This window comes from Mauremys mutica, chromosome 1 (assembly GCF_020497125.1).
Source record: "Mauremys mutica isolate MM-2020 ecotype Southern chromosome 1, ASM2049712v1, whole genome shotgun sequence".
Taxonomy (NCBI): Eukaryota; Metazoa; Chordata; order Testudines; family Geoemydidae; genus Mauremys; species Mauremys mutica.
Window position 1 is genome coordinate 238094454 of NC_059072.1, and position 17907 is coordinate 238112360.

Below are 17907 nucleotides of genomic sequence, written 5' to 3' on the forward strand. Positions count from 1 at the left end.
GTTTTTGAACACATTAGTCTAGATGAGAAGTGCCTTAAAGAACAAGTGAAGCAGAAAAAGAGCCAGAATGTATATGGCATTCACTTGTATGTGTCATTTGCTCCTAATGTTCTAAGTTACCATTAGTAATATAGGGAAGAACATGGAGAATAAAAAAATATATATATATTTTTCTTATTTGAAAAAAGCACAGAAGTGCAGTATTGGATCAATGCTCAGCACAGCCTATGCTTGCTCTGCCACAGGGTGAGCTGACCCTTTAAGGAGGCCGGGCCTCAGGCTTATCTGTGACAGGATTACCCACTTCCTCAGGTGGAGGGAAGGCGTTTGGGGGTCATGTGACAACGGGATCATGTGACTGAGAACGTTCTGGGAGATAAAAGAGAAGCCTGTGCAAATTGAAGAGAGACTTCAGTGAGGGCAGGCGTGATCCCGGGGGAATAGCTAGGAAAAGGCCATGTGGAGGCCTAAACTGAGCACACAGGAAAAGGCCCCGGGAAAGAACCAAGGGGCAGTTTGTGCTGAGGGGGCAGAGAGCCCAGTTGTTTAGGGTTCCAGAGTTGGGAACACACAGTAGGCTGTGGGTTCCCCTTATGCTGCTACCTTGTGAGATAGTATGGCCACCCCTCAACAAAGGGAAGAAGGGACTGACTAGAACTTAAGAGAGCTGAAAGTTGGAGCAGCTAAGGATATGGCTACACTGCAATTAAACACCCACAGCTGGACCATGTCAGCTGACCCACACTCACAGCGCTCAAGCTGTGGGGCTATAAAACTGCAGCGCAGACATCCAGGCTCAGCTTGGAGCCCAGGTTCTGGGACCCTCCTAACTCATGGGGTCTCAGATCCCAGGCTCCAGCTGGAGCCCGGATACCTACATTGCAGTTTTATAGCCCTGCGAGCCTGAGTCAGCTGATGTGGACCAGCTGCAGGTGTTTATTTGCAGTGTAGGCATACCCTAAGAGAGAAGAAACTGATGGGGAATTGGACAGATCTGTGGAGAGAGTGCTGTGGCTGGAAAAAGTCTTGGGTGGGTGGATGGTTTTGGTGTTTTCCTTTGGACTTTGATTAACTCTGGAAGAGGGGTGGACTTCTGTGACTTAGCTGGAAGGCTAAGTCACCTCAATGACCTAATTGTTTGGAAACCTGCAGGACAACTGGGGGGAAGATGATGCTCGTCCATCTGAATAGTGAAACTGAGGCAGCAGATGGGCCTGAACCTCACCAGTGAAGTCCCTGCTACACTCTCTGCTTTTACTCAGGACAAATTGGAATTACTTGTAACTTCCATACCTATATAAATTCAATTCAACTGCTGTCTGGTAATCTATCTGTGTACATAACACATATGCAACCTGTACATATTTCTAACCTTAATCTTTCCCTTTTGCAGACCTGCTCTGTCACTATTTATGGAAGTTTTCTTCTTAAGATGAGTAGTCCCAACGAATTCAAAGCACAGGTTTGTTTGTGATACCAGGGCTTTAGGATTCAGTCCTGCAAAGTGCTGAGCAATTTGGCCCAATCCAATGTCAGCTTTAATGGGACTATTACTAGGATTGTAAACTCACTGGGACAGAGACTGTCTTTTGTTATGTGTTTGTACAGCACCTAGCATATTGGGGTCCTACTTTATGATGGACGTTGTGAGCACTACTGTGCTATAAATAACTAACTAGAGCTGAGGGCAAATCAGAATTTCCATCCCCTGAGAAATTCTGATATTTCAGCACTTGTTTTTGTCTGAAATTTGGAGGAAAATGTGAAATATCAAAATTTCTCATGGAACAGAAATTCTGAAAAAAAATGGATCCAGAAATGGATAAATAGTTCACTTTGGAATTTTCTGCCTAACCTTCAATTGAAATGTTTCATTTTGATCAAAAAATCATGTAGATTGGTCAGAGGGGAGACTGTGTTTCATTGTAGGAGCTGTAGTTTGGTAAGGGAGCAGGGGGCTAGAACTACAGCTACCATGAGGAAATGTGCCACAATGGGTTCCCCAGGGAGGTGGTGGAATCTCCATCCTTAGAGGTTTTTAAAGCCTGGCTTGACAAAGCTCTGGCTGGGATGATTTAGTTGGGGATTGGTCCTGCTTTGAGCAGGGGGTTGGACTAGATGACCTCCTGAGGTCCCTTCCAACCCTAATTCTTCTATGATTCTATGATAATAGGGAAAAAAAGTTTAATGTTGAACTAACTTCAAAGAAAACACTTCAGATAAGTTTAACAAATTGAAATATTCCAATCTAAATCTAGCTGACCTGAAATGAAACACTTTGTTTTGATTTTCTTGACAAAAATAGAAAACTTCAGCAAAATTGAATTTTTTCCACAGAAAAGTTCAATTTTGCAGAATCTGCCTTGTCAGTCAAAAAAATCATTTTGATGGAAAAATCCCCATGCAGCTCCATAATTAACATTATTCACAGGCCTAAAGTTAAGAGTGTGCTTCACTATATTGAGCCAGAGCACTCAGCACGTTGTTGCACTAAGAATTTAGATTGAAAGATCCTCAGGGCAGAGGCAATCTCTTGCTGTATGCATGCCTAGCACAGTGGAGATCTGACCCTGACAGGGGCCTCTGAGTGCTACTGTACTGTACATGTTAAATTATAACTAATACCAGTAATGAAAATCAAAATGATATGAATTGCTGATTGTGCATCTTGATATTATTTTCAATATAGACCAGTGTCCTAAAAAGGTGGCGCTTTGTACAGCAGGAAGTTCCACACCCAGCTATCAGGCAGCACTGCCAAAAAAATTTTTTTTCCAAAATAATTGTTCCAGATATCTGAATCTGCAGAGTCTGCACTGGGATTTATTACGCTGCAGCTACATTTTTATTTAGCCGTGCAGAGTAACATCTTTTAAATAATTTGTATTTTCATGTAACATTGGTGAATATATGGAGAAATAAACGTCCTATGCTTTCTAGCATGAGTAATGGTTGCCTTAGAACTAGCTTTCCTGCATTCTGTATTATATGTGTGTATATATGTACACAAAGTATACAATATATATTATCTTACAGTGAAGTGTGAATGAATTAGAGAATGAGTAATGAGACAGGAAAGAACTAAGATCTTTTATGCATTTAATCCCTTCCCCTGCCATAGGACAGGTTTGATTCAGTCTCAAGTTTCCACCTGCATAAGCCAGTTGAACACTGTCTACAGGCTGTGGGTAGGGGACTCATAATATCGTGTGTTACTCACAACCCCCAAAGTACTAGGGGTTGGGAGCCAGCTATTGCTGCCTTAAATAAGCCCCACAGCTTGGCACTTGCCAAGGAAGGGTTGAAGCTGGGTCAGTCATGGAGATGTGATGTCTCAACATAAGAGGCTTCTGCTGGCTGGACTCCTTTTGTGTAACCCTAGTTCCAAGCCAGTGGTGTAAACACTGTTTGCTGCCTGCCCAAGAGGTGAATTTCTCTGCCTGTAATTGTTCCCCCTGGTCAAGGGTATGACTAAGAAATGGGCATTCCCCAGTGCCAGCAGGTGTGTATCAAGCCTAATATAGTTTCTAGTGCTTTGACCTCTCGTTTTATATGTATCAAGTGATGGGACCTTTTGCTATCTTTGAGAGACTATGCTGCAGCTTAAAACATCTCAATGGATTTTTTTCCCTGATTCCCCCAAATTTTCCTTTTTCTCTGTTTCATCCCATTACTCCTAGTTACCGCTCTAAATAACCTCTCTAAATAACCTCTCTTACCTTTGTGTGTGTACCCTTGACATGCAATCACATTCACCATTGCCAAAGCTACACATACCCTTTTAATCTTTCCCCTGGCATGATATCAATTCCTCCAGTACTCAAATCATGGCAGTTACTACTCTCCAAACTGCCTGCAGTAGACCTAAAGGCTTGCCTACTGGGGGAAGTTTACCAGCATTACTATACCAGTATTATACTCGTATAACAAGAGTGGTATAGCTCCCCATGTGGACACTTTTATTCAGAATAACAGTGGCACCCATCATGATTAAATCTCTACATGGGTAGATATAGGGGTATAACTATACTGGAATAAGTATACTGGTAAATTTCCCTGTATAAACAAGCCCTAACACTAGTCTGAAGGACATATGAAAAGCAGCGCTGCCTGGGAGGGATAGCTCACTGGTTTGAGCATTGTCTTACTAAACCTAGAGTTGTGAGTTTAATCCTTGAGAGGTCCACTTAGAGATCTGGGGCAAAAATCAGTACTTGGTCCTGCTAGTGAAGGCAGGGGGCTGGATTCAATTACCTTTCAACGTCTCTTCCAGTTCTAGGAGATAGGTATATCTCCTATTATTATGGATTCCCCAAGGAGGATTTACTGATGGAGTTGGGAGCAGCCACAATAGTCTGATTTTTTTTTTAATAATGTTATGGAAATGACTGGGGCAAAAGGAGGGAGGATGAGCAGAAGGACCCTTTGTGGGAGGAAAGGGGTGGAGGAAACACTTGTGCCTTCTTAGCATTCTTCTAAGCAAGTCTCTTAATCAATTTAAAAATGAGACATTTGGCCTCATATGTTTAGTCTCCAAGGGAATGAAATGATCATTAGTATAACTTGCAATCACTCAGGCTAGGCCTATAGAGAGAGAGGGAGTCCAGTAGAGCCTACTACTTTCAACTTCAGTCTTATGTCCTTCACTGACTTTAACCCACCAGCACTTTGACCAAATGGAATCTAGATAATTTTTCCTAAGCACTAGATAATAACTTGCACCCAAGTTAATAACTTGGACTCTGAATCCTACAAAGAATTATATGAGTAGTCAAGTAGTCGCTTTAGTGACACTGACCTCAAAGTCACACCCTGGAACCCCCATATTCACCACTGTCATATGATTTTGATTTTTTGTACAATCCATGCCTTGTGAGGTGTCATTTTACTCATTAAGAAAAATAAGGCTGAACAAAAAATGCGCCTCAAAAACATGCATTAATTGAAGTCCAAAGTACTATCAGTTTAGAAACTTCTGTTAGAAAGAAACTTTGCCAAAGTTATGGATGGATTAAAGTCAGTCAAAGACACTAAAATGAAGTTGACAATACATGGACACTTTGTAAAATGTGTAGACCTAGCCTTAGTGACTTCAAATTATACTGATGATGCTTTCATTCAATTGAAGACTAAATATATGGGCCAAACCCTGTTTTTCACTACATCAGAGTAAACTCCACTGACTTTAGCCCTTCCTCTCCCACTCCCCCAAAACAATCCCTCCACTGCCTTCCCTGGTTTGCTCCATATAAAGGTCAAATTTCTTGTCCTTACCCTCAGGGCCCCTCATAACTCTGCCTTTTCTTGAAAAAATCCAACTGCAATGTGCGGCTGCCAGTACCTACAACATATCCCAACTGGCTAGGTTGAGAATAATAATGTCAGGGAAAGATAAGTAGGTGCTCACTAGTCAAGGAGGCAAGATCAGATTCTTACAGGAGTAGAGTAACAGGAAGCTCATGCAAACCTCCAAATTCATTTCTGTTTGATTGTGTTTTATTTTCAATGTAGCCCAGATGAAGGCTCTATTGAGCATCAAATGTGATAGCTCAAGGCTCCACTAAGTAGATGCATTGCATATATATATATATAAAGCCTGAGCACTTTTCTCTTGACTTTGCCCTATCCAGAATAAACTTTTCAAGGGCAAGATTTTTCTTGACAATCCATATATTTCTCCTTAATTTATTTTGGTCTTATGAATAGTTTAACCCTCAGCTGTTCCTGGACCCTAGGATTGCAATAGCTAGTGGCTACATTGTGCTGCAGTCAGAATGTCAATATGTGTATTTTTAGGCAAACTCAGACCAGACACATGATTTCTAATCTACAGCTAGCATGTTCTTAAAATAGAAACTTCCTCAAGCTGTGCCAGATCAGAAGTTGTTTGATTCATATATTGCTGGCCAGACGTCAGCAAGCTAAAAGTGTTTAAGGAAAAATATTAGACACATTTATGCACTCATGACACTATGGTCCCAGGTATATAGAAGTTAAAAAAAAAGCTACATTTAAGATTCCAGTGAAAGCAAAGGAATTCACTGCTAAGGATTAAACCTCCAATTGCCTAAACAGAATAAGATGAATATCAGCAGGATCTCCAAGTGTCACCCTATGCTGTTTACATTAAGATTGCTAAGTAGTAGAGGTTTAATCATTAATTGTGGAGCCCCTTCCTTTTTTCTGAGCCTGTCTCAAATCCTAAATTGTATGTGCAAATAGAATGGGTGCCAGTTAAAAGTAAACATTAACCACAGTACAATTAATAAACATTAATTTATTTTCATTACATCCTTGTGAGGTGAGTTGGCATTAACGTCATTTTACAGAGTGGGAACTGAGACATAAAGATTAAGGTCAAAAGTATCCACTCATTTTGGGTACTCAATCTGAGACGCCTAGGATCTGATTTTTCAAAGTACTTGGCATTATATAGCATTTCATATGTTCAAAGTATGGCTCTCATTGACTCCAGTTGCAGCTGTGAGTGTTCAGCTCTTCTTCAGATCAGGCCCCAGGATCTCAATTGGGCACCTAGAAAATGTAGAAGACATAATTAGTGACCACTTCTGAAAAGTATGCTCTAAGTGACTTGCCTAGCATCACATGAGAACTCTGTGATAGAGACAGGGATAGAATCCAGCTCTCCAGGGCAGCATTCAGCTGCCTTAACCATAAAATCACCTTTTCTCTTCCTGCAATCCCCTGCCTCAGCCACTGCACCCGTTCCAACTTCTGCAACAAATGAGGCAGGAAACCTACAGACAACCACCTCCTTCACTGAGATCCTGATTCATCTCCAAAGCAGATTCTTTCTGTTCAATGAATGAGGCAGGGTCCTGTGCAAGAAGTGTTATCATATAATTAAAGACTGTATCATAATGCATAAGCATAAGAGGACCAAACTAAGGTTACACTTCCTAACTTTTCAATGTTTCACTTTGCAACATTAATAATGTTATTTTAATGGAGTTTGGGGGAATGGGAGAGGGGGGAATATTAGATGTCATATATATATTTCTTAGCTCCTAATCAGTGTTTCTGAATAATCTGGTTAAACCAGAACAATTCTGAATACTCCATTAATATGAATTGGCTTTAGAAGTTGCTTGTAGTGGTTGGTACATTATAAGGCCTGATCTGATCCACAGCCCATAGAAGCATAGGTGCTGGAACTAGAGGTGGTGGGGATGCTGCCACACCCTCTGTCTTGAAGTGGTTTCCATTATAAACAGGGTTTATAGTTTGGTTCAATGGCTCTCAGCACCCTCACTGTACAAATTGCTCCAGAACCCCTGCATAGAAGTCAATAGAAAAGATTCTCAATGAATTCTAGCTTTTGAGTGCTTGGTTTTACAAGCTTAATAATGTTCTTTCATTTAGTTTTTGTGTGTGTAATTTCCTATGTTTTCAAAAAAGCAAACTGAAAAAGGAGAATTTCTACCATATGCCATCATACACACATGGGTCGTGAGTAGAGATGGAACCTTTAGATCCACTACACAGATGTCTATCACTTGAGATAAGGGAGTAACTGATAATAGCTGCAGATTATCCTCTATGTGGACCAGCACTGGATGGGGATGAGACACAAACTTTGCCAGTGTGTGTCATAAATATACAGTTAAGGGTTAATTCCTCTTTTACCTGCACAGGGTTAAAAAGCTCCCATAACCTAGCTGACACCTGACCAGAAAGACCAATAAGGGAACAAAATACTTTAAAATCTGTGCAACAAACAAACAAACAAACAAAAGAAGCCATCCCACTTCCATAGAGTAGTGAGTCTTTAAAAAAAATGTGTTAAATTACTTTTATTTTCTTGTTTGTAAGTTCTTTTGAAAATAAAAGGAAAAATAATTTGGGTTCTTTATGTAACTTTAAAGTTTTGCCCAAAGAAAAACTCTCTTTGTTTTAAACCTAATTGTCTGTAAAATTATCTTTCATTCTAATCTTACAAAGGTACTCCTTTCACCTTTTTTTCTTTAATTAAAATTCTTCTTTTAAAAAACTAATTAATTCTTCATTGTTTTAAAATCTAAGTGTTTGAATCTGTGTTTGAATCTGTGGCAAGGGAATATTCTCAAGCCTTCCCAGGGAAAGGGGTGTAGGGTCTTGGGGAAAATTATTCTCAAGCCTGCCCCCAAAAAAGGGAATTAGAGACTTAAAAGATATTTGGGGAAAGGCAAAGTTCCAAGTGACTCTCGCTAAATATTTGGTTAATGCTTGGTGGTGGCAGTGTACTGTTAACCTAAGCTGGTAAAATAAGCTTAGGGGGTCTTTCATGCAGGTCCCCACATCTGTATCCTAAAGTTCAAAGTGGGGAGGAAACCTTAACAGTGTGTTTCTCAGATATTTGCTGACAGCAGAGGAATGATGAGACTCAGGGACCTTGAGTTCCATTCCAGACTCTGGAGGGGAGTGTGTCTAGTGGTCACAGACTTTTTTGCCGTCACAGGGTGGCTCTGGCCCTTTAAGAGGGAGCAAGGCCAGTCCAACTGTGCTGTTAAGTCCTTGGGGCAGCCGGTGTAGGAAACAATCACTTGAGGCCAGAGAGCAGACAGCTAACCAAAACCTCCATTTTATTTACAGAAACAGAGAGCTCACTCAGCCGGTTGAAACCGGCTGAGCTATCCCTTAATAGTCTAACTCAGTTGCCATAGTAACAAAACCCATGACAACCAAATACACAACATATTCCTCCCCCCCTAATAAGAACATCCCCTAAATAAAACACACACTAAACTAGAGAAGGAGGGTAGACTGCCTCCATTCCCGGCTAAACCCTGGGGATTATTTTGCCCCATAACCGTGGGTTCGCCCTAACTAAAGATCCAGCCGATGAGGAGGCCTTCTGTCTCTAGGTGGATTACGGCGAACTTCTGGTGTTGTTGCACCCGAAAGTACTAGGGGCTCAGGGTCCACAGCACGAACAGGTGAGGAGGTGGTATCAGCTCGTGCTGGGCAAAGGGGTATCTCAGCTGCCGGCAGTAATGGAGGAGAACAGTCAGGAACAGGTGACTCATGATTCGGTGTTTCACCAGGAGGGGTGAAGTCAGACCCCTCAACTGCAGATGGGTCCTGAAGACTGGCATGATCTGGCAACAGCTGATCTACATGTCGCCGCCAGGTAAGATTCTCTGCAGTCCGGACTGTATAGGAAACAGGTCCTGTTTGAGTGATGACTGTGGCCGGGACCCATTTAGCTTTGGAAGTATAATTCCGAGCCAAAACTGGCTGCCCTGGGCTAAAGGTTCGGTCTTTTGCTCGGGGTGCCCGTCTGATGACTTGATATTGCTGCTGATGTTGCACAGTTTGTCTGGGTTCAGAAGGTTTCAGCAGATCAAAGCAAGTGCGCAGCTGTCGTCCCATCATTAGAAAGGCTGGGGAAGCCTGGGTCGTACCATGAGGTGTGTTTCTATAGGAAAGTAAGAAGGTATCCAGACGCTTTTGAATGGAGTGTTGTCCCTTTGCTGATTTCAAAGCGTTTTTCATTGTCTGCACAAATCTTTCAGCTAATCCGTTGGTGGACGGATGATATGGTGCTGACGTGATGTGGTGTATCCCATTTGCCTTCATAAAATTTTGAAACTCCTGAGAGACGAACTGCGGTCCGTTGTCGCTCACAAGTTGTTCTGGCAGACCAAAACGACTAAAGAGTCCTCGTAGTTTTTGGATAGTACTCTCTGCAGTAGTGGACTGCATTATAGAGACTTCTGGCCATTTAGAATGGGCATCTACTGCCACCAAGAACATGCTTCCTTCAAGGGGGCCAGCAAAGTCAACGTGAATACGTTGCCATGGGTTTTCAGGCCAGTCCCATGGGTGTAGGGGTGCCCACTGGGGTGCATTTCTTACACCCTGACATGACATACAAGCTTTTGCCTTCTCTTCAATAGCACTGTCCAATCTAGGCCACCAAAAATAGCTTCGTGCAATTTCCTTCATGCGCACTATTCCACAGTGACCGGAATGTAGCTGTTCTAACATCTGTGATCTCAGGGGTGGTGGAATAATGACACGCCTCCCCCACAACAAACAACCAGATTGGACCGATAACTCCGTCCGCCTGGACATGTAGGGAACAAGGTCGGGTGAGACCGGAGAGGTTTGTCGAGATTTTCCATGCATCACCAGGTCCATAACTTGGGATAATACTGGGTCAACGCGGGTTGCCTTCTTTATCTGAGTAGCAGTGATGGGTGTATTCTCTACCTGTTCAAAGTAGAAGATTTCCTTTTGGGCACTATCTTGATGTTTGACCGGTAAAGGCAACCTTGAGAGGCCATCTGCATTGCCGTGCAGAGTGGATTTCCGATATTTGATTTCATATGTGTGTGCAGAAAGTATCAATGCCCAACGTTGCATACGACTAGCAGCTAATGGGGGAATGCCTGTGTAGGGTCCAAAAATTGATGTCAGAGGTCGATGGTCTGTAAGAAGAGTAAACTTTCGCCCAAACAGGTACTGATGAAACTTCCTAATTCCAAAAACAATTCCTAATGCCTCACGTTCGATTTGGGCGTAGTTAGTTTCTGCTTTGCTTAGAGTGCGTGAAGCAAAAGCAATAGGTCTTTCTTCTCCCGAAGGCATAATGTGTGACACGACCGCTCCCACTCCATAAGGGGAAGCATCGCAGGCCAATTGCAGGGGTAAGGATGGATCAAAGTGCGTTAGAACTTCAGAATTTAACAATGCATCCTTAGCTTTGTTAAATGCAACATCACAGGCTTCAGTCCACTTCCAGGCCTTGTTCTGCCCAAGGAGCTCATGAAGTGGTTTTAGCAGTGTGGCTAACTGTGAGATGAACTTTCCATAATAGTTCAGTAGTCCTAGAAATGAGCGCAGCTGGCTTACATTTCGAGGTGGGGGAGCCTCCACAATAGCTTCAACTTTTGCAGGGGCCTTATGAAGACCTGCAGAATCAATGATGTGTCCCAAATATTCAACAGAGGGCTTGAAGAATTCACACTTGTCTTTGCGAACTCGTAGGCCATACTCTTCCAGTCTTTGTAGGGTAGTCTCTAAATTCCTTAAGTGATCCTCTTCATTTCTTCCAGTGACCAGGATATCATCCAGATAGCACTGAACTCCTGACAAGCCACACAAGATCTGGTCCATAGCCCTCTGGAACAGGGCGGGAGCCGATGTGATTCCGAAGGGTAGGCGACAGTATCGATAAAGCCCCTTATGAGTCACAATAGTCAACAGCTCTTGGGACTTTTCATCGACGTGCATCTGTAAATATGCTTGACTCAGATCAATCTTACTGAACTTTTGTCCCCCAGCCAGGCCTGCGAAGAGGTCATCGATGCGGGGAAGCGGATATTGCTCTGCACACAACACTGGGTTGACAGTGACTTTAAAATCACCGCAAATCCGGAGAGAGCCATCTTTTTTCACTATTGGAACGATAGGAGTGGCCCATGAGCTATGGGTAACTGGTATTAGGACTCCATTGGTGACCAGGCGCTCCAGGTCTGCTTCAACTTTTGGCCTGATGGCATATGGCACAGTCCGGGCTTTCAGATATTTTGGTGGACTGCCAGGTTTAATGTTCAATGTCACAGTGATTCCCTTCATACTTCCCAAATCATGTCCAAAAACAGCAGCATGTTTCCTTAGTATAGGGGTTAGACTGGTTTCTTCTTTAGTCATCCGGTGCACTTCTGCCCAGTTCAGCTGAATCTTCCCAAGCCAAGACCTACCCATTAAGGCTGGGTAGTTACCTCTCACCACAAATAGTGGCAATTTAGCCGCCTTTCCATTGAGCTCCACCTTAACATCAATAGTGCCCAACATGGGCACAGCTTCACCTGTATACGTCTTCAGAACAGTTTTTGTTGCCTTAAGCGGAAGATGCTGTAGCTTTTCCTTATACACAGTCTCAGGAACCAGCGAGACAGCTCCATGCGTATAGGTTAGCCCTCCAATAAGGGGGTTACCCAGTATTCATGTGAGCCCGCTGCCAAAGACAAAACATGCAGTGGCACTTCCTCTTGTGAGGAGGTGTCACCTTGATCATCCTGGGTCTGCTCTAGGGTATGCAAGGTTCCTCTTTTTGTCGGCCAGACCACAGGCCTCTTTTTCTTTTGTTTACAGGCATACTCAATGTGTCCCTTTTTGCCACAGTGTCGACACACCAGGTCCTTACACCAGCATTCTGATGCCTGGTGACCCAGCTTACCACAGCGGTAACATTCTTGACTCTGCACCGTTTTGTGGGTCAGTTCTTGTGACACTTTTTGCACCCTAGGGGATGCACCGATGTATTGTGCCTCCCTTGTAGCCAGTTCCATGGAGACAGCAATATCAACAGCCTTCTGTAATGTAAGCTGAGCCTCTGTCAGTAGGCGCTTCCGTATAGCTTCACTGCAGAGGCCACACACTAACCTGTCACGCAGGGCATCATTTAACATCTCTTTAAATTCACAGTGTTCTGCTAGCTTTTTTAAAATGGCTACAAATTGTACAACTGTTTCATCTTCCTTTTGGTCTCTTTTGTGGAACCTATATCTTTCAGCAATTACCAGTGGTTTTGGGGAGAAATGAGACCCCCAGGATTTCCACAATGTCACTGTAAGATTTAGTCTCAGGCTTAACAGGGTGTAGTAAGCTGTGTAGCAGAGAGTAGGTTTTAGCCCCTACAACAGTTAAGAATATTGGCACCTTCTTCGCTTCTGTAATGTCATTTGCAATACCAAAAAGCTCAAAATGCTCAGTATACACATGCCACTGCTCTGTATTCTCATCAAAAGGCTCCAGGGGCCTGGTCAGAGTAGCCATGATTTTTAGTTTCACTTTCACAGTCAGTGCAAACAAGCAGCTTTTTTTCTTTGTTTGGTCTTTACCTTGACTTCTACTTCCTTCTGTTACTGGAGCAGCACCAGGATCCCATCCTCATCGCCAGTGTTAAGTCCTTGGGGCAGCCGGTGTAGGAAACAATCACTTGAGGCCAGAGAGCAGACAGCTAACCAAAACCTCCATTTTATTTACAGAAACAGAGAGCTCACTCAGCCGGTTGAAACCGGCTGAGCTATCCCTTAATAGTCTAACTCAGTTGCCATAGTAACAAAACCCATGACAACCAAATACACAACATGTGCCACATCAGCTGACCCAAATGAGCTGTAAAAGAGGGCACCTAAGCATAGAAAAGAGGAAAGATCTGGTGTTGGGAGCCTCAGTGAGTCAAGCTAAGACCCAACCAGAGAAGGGACAGAGAGAGCAGACATGGGTTTCTCACTGCTTGCTCCCTGGGAGACCTGGAGGCAGTGGAAATCTGAAAGAAAAACTCCAAGAGGTAAAAGCAGGAACAATAGGACTGCCAGAGACCCCTGGGAGGGGAGGCAGTCAGACTCTGAGAGCTAACCGGGAAAAATCTCCTAGGAGTGACAGCCCAGTGTGAGCTGAAGAATTGTTTTGAAATGGGTGAAAAATAAAACTGCTTAAAAGAGACTCTGTGTGTGGCAGTGGGTCATATGGGACCTGGGGAGAAGCCTTCCTTTGTTGCATGTCCATTCCCCACAAGCATAAACTTTCTTGCCTTACTCTGTCTAAACCAGGGATCGGCAACCTTTGGCATGTGGCCCGTCAGGGAAATATGCTGGTGGGCTGGGCCGGTTTGTTTACCTGCAGTGTCTGCAGGTTCGGTCGATTGCAGCTCCCACTGGCCGCAGTTCACCATTCCAGGCAGAAAGCGGCGTGGCCCGAGGGATGTGCTTCCCTGGTCTAAATTGTCTGTCTAAACAGGTTGCTGATCCCTGGTCTAAACTGTCTGTCTCACTCCTGTCTCTTCCCCACTCCAGGTTCCTTGTCCTAATCCTATTCTCACCTAGCCAGTCCCAGTCTCCAGTTCTCAGATTTCTCATATCAGTCCCATTCTCCTCTGCCACCCCCAGGTCTCCCCTCCACCCTGGATTCTTATCAGGTCTGTCTTCCCTCCTTCCTCTCCTACCCACTGCTTCCCAGTCCTAGTCTTCTTGCCCAGACAGTTCAAGTGGCCATGTCCCAATCTACACCTCTCATCTCCCATTCTGCTCAGTCCCAGTTTCCCTCTCCTCCTCCCTGCTGGCCTCTTTCCCCAGCTTACACAAACTCAACAGTTCCAACTCTTGGCCCTTCCGCATTTAAATCAGGCAGCTTTGCCATCCATTATGCCAGGGCCCATCAGAGGGGTCAGTGAGAACACAGGAGAGTCAGTTCAGGGAAAGTCCTGCTCAGCCCCAGGCTGGAGCATGTCAAGTGTAGATGGAATTTTTGCAGAATTTAGCTGCTAACATCTAAGTCTCTACTGAGCATGTGGAAACTGATTTTTGCAAAGGCTTATAACTTGGCCAAATTTTGGCAGATTTTCATGAGAACAGCAAAATGAACATCCTGGACTCAAAGGCTCCTTTTAAATTTAGAAGTCCCACCCTCAAAGCATGGGGGCACTAGAAAAAGTCATCAGAATATTTTGACTTGGGCAAAATTATGTATTCTTCTCTAACATTGTTGTCAGAAATGGCTGGAATGTTTTGGCTGATATTTCATCTTAAGGCAGATACTTGGCTTGGAAATTTTCAGTCCAAACAGTTGAAGTTTGACACAATTATAAGCAACTGAAAACTTGACCTTATAATGGGAAGTCTCAGACAATTTTAATAGCCAGTGAAACTAGCTTTTTTATTTATAATTGGTGATATACCAATCTCCTAGCACTGGAAGGGACTTGAGTCCAGCCCCCTGCCTTCACTAGGTGAACTAATTTTTGCCCCAGATCCCTAAGTGGCCCCCTCAAGGACTGAACTCACACCCCTGGGTTTAGCAGGCCAATGCTCAAACCACTGAGCTATCCCTCCCCCCATATTTAGCTTTTCCTAAAATATAACATAGGGAACAACAAAGGAAAAATTAATCAGTGTGATGATACCAGTTGCTACTGTGGTATAATTATTATAATTATTTGTAATTTGTATGTCTGCAGTGCCTATGAGACCCAGTCATGGACTAGGATCTCATTGTACTAGGTGCTATGAAACACAGCATGAATGTCCCTTTGTGTGTGTGTGTGTGTGTGTGTATGTCTTTTACTCTTCTCATGGATTATCATGTGTTTACAATGTTTTTCTATAACTACAATACATCAGTTTATGTATTACACTGAATATTTCTAAAGATGATGTTAAATTTATATTTAAAAGTGGGCATAATTGACTGATTAAGTAGTTGCAACTTCCTGTGCTAAAGAGGATTTTTAGGGGCTTATCTGATTCAGAATTCTGTAACTTTGTTCTGTGAGGTACTTGTGGTGTATGTAACACTTGAGAAAGGGTTATTTTTTAGAACCCAGCAGATCTGAGGAATGCCTAGAAAATTTCCTGAAGGTATGACCCATCAATGTAAGTTCTTCTGATGATGTAATTCTGTAATATGTGATATATATATATACAACCAAGGAAACATCACTTGATATCCTGAAAGTGGGCCAAACGCTATTCTTTTTTTACACTCGTGTAAATGAGAAACACATCCACTGAATTCAGTAGAATTATTTCCTATTTTACATTGATGTAAATCAGTTCATACTCTGATCTAGAGTTTTATTGCAAAAAAATCCATTTAACTTCCCTCCAGTAGTACACCAGGCAAAATCCCTGTCTTTCTAATATCCAAATATACAGATAGATCATACATGTACATCTTAAGAGCTTTAGAGATTTGCAGATATATCACTAGCCATTCACATGGGTTTAAGAAAATTAGAAACACTAGTTAAGTGTTTTGAGAAACTTGGGTGACAATTGCCACAGAAGTGTATAGTATTTATTGTTATTTTATTATTGCAAACATATTGAAATTAAGTGGAACATGTAACTGACAACAATGGAAGTTTTGTTGGATTTCCCTTGCGGCAGTTATCAACAAAAGCAAAGGTGTTTAAATTTACTTAAGCCTTCCATTGCACTCTTAGAAATCTGTAGCTCTTTTTACTCAAGTGACTGCATTAGTATTTCCAGAGCTTTAGCTAAGTAGTGACTGAGCTTCCACAGTGAAAACTGAAATACTTATTAACACCAAACCACAGTGTATTTAATAATTGTAGTGCTGGATAAATTAGCTTATTGGAGAGTAGCTTCTCCAAACACATTTGCTCAGTTCAACTCCCGACTTGATTCATAGTAGCTCCTTCTTGTTGCAGCTATGTTTATCAAGGAAAACCTCCACACTTCTTGAGACCTATGGAGTTCACTCAGTTTTTCTTCAGAACTGAAAGGATTCCAAATTTGCAAAGTGGCTACACCTCTCTCTTTTCATTCCCTGTATTTTGTATGAGGCAGCACAGAGCATGCTTGCAATACACAATAATCTTCCTGTAACGAAATTGCTCTGATTCATCAGCTCTACCCTTGGCTCACTGAGGTGTGAGGGCAGAAAAACTGCACCACTGCAATTATTGTTGGAGTGCTGAATACAAACATACTCTTTTTAATCACAGTAAAAGGCAGAAAAGATCCCATGAATTAGTTTAATGTTTTTCCCATCTACAAGATTAGTGCAAAGAGATTATTTCTTGTTAGGTCTGATATCTAATGAAAAAAAAAAACACCACTCTGAAATATGTCTTCATAGTCAACATTTTCTTTGACATAAAACTGGAATTTTAAACTGAACTTTTTCAATTAATATTCTCTCAGAAGCAACACAACTAATAAAAAAAAGGACAATGTAGAATATTTGCACAGACCCTGATTTGTGTTCAGAATTATAAGTAGTTGTATCAGGAACTTGTTTCTACAGTTACACTCATTAAATAAGAATAGAAATGAACACCATATGACCTGGCCATCTAATCAGAAGAGTTCAAAAGCAGAAGATCAAGCATAAGCAATACACTGGTTGTTGAAGAAGCTTCAGACCAAGAATCATTCTTAACTGAATTTTAGACATTTTAGATATTTTCAGACAAGCACATTTGAGAAATTCCCAAGCTGCTCCAGGAAATTCATGAAGAGTAAAAGTGGCAAAGATTATTCAAAATTAACTTTCATCTTCAACAAAGAGGAAAACTTCCAAAATTTTGTTTTAGAAATAAATGTTTGAATGTGAAATACATTTTAAAAATCACTGTCTGGAAGCAGCTGAAGAACAATTAAGCAAGCATGCTTCTCCTTTGGTTATAGTAATTACTTCCACAAAGGCAGCAGAAAAGGACTATTGACTGACACCCTTTCACTGCTTCTATCACCTACAGTAAGGGCTGGATTCCACACTGTGTAGTTGAAGACAATCATGCATATAGATGCAAAGTAATGAGCAGGACAAGGAGCACAGGGGCACCTGAGCCTGCATTAATGAGTGTGGCTGTATGGCTGATAGTTTATTCATGCTTAATAGCAAGAGTATGGTGTGTGGTTTAGTGCCTCATTTGCATGAGGAGTGTGTTTTCATTAAATCTCATTTAACAATTAGTCTTTTATTCGTACATTATATAAATCTACAGTCACAGGAACCAAAGCCTGCTGTTAGCTGCAACTTTCTGTTATGCCCAGCAACTTACAGACCTGCCATTTCATCCACTTCAGCCACCTGCTATCGTTCCACAACAATAACAGCCACTATATGTGCTGAGCCTTGCACTCAAACCGGTGTCTCCTCAGGAACATCCATTCTCCAGCTAACTCATATCCCTTTTTTAGCCCTGTGATACACATCTTCACTAGAGTTAACTCGAGTGATCTACACACAAGTTACGTGTCCTGTGTCAGCCTAGTATGAGTTAGGCCAGTGTTTCCCAAACACTGGTGTTCTGCACGATGTGAATAGGTGTTCAGTGACAGAATCGTAATTAGAAAAAAGGGTCTTTAATTTTTTTTTATTTTAAATTTGGCATGTTTGAAGCATAGTTTACAACTCTTTATGAAT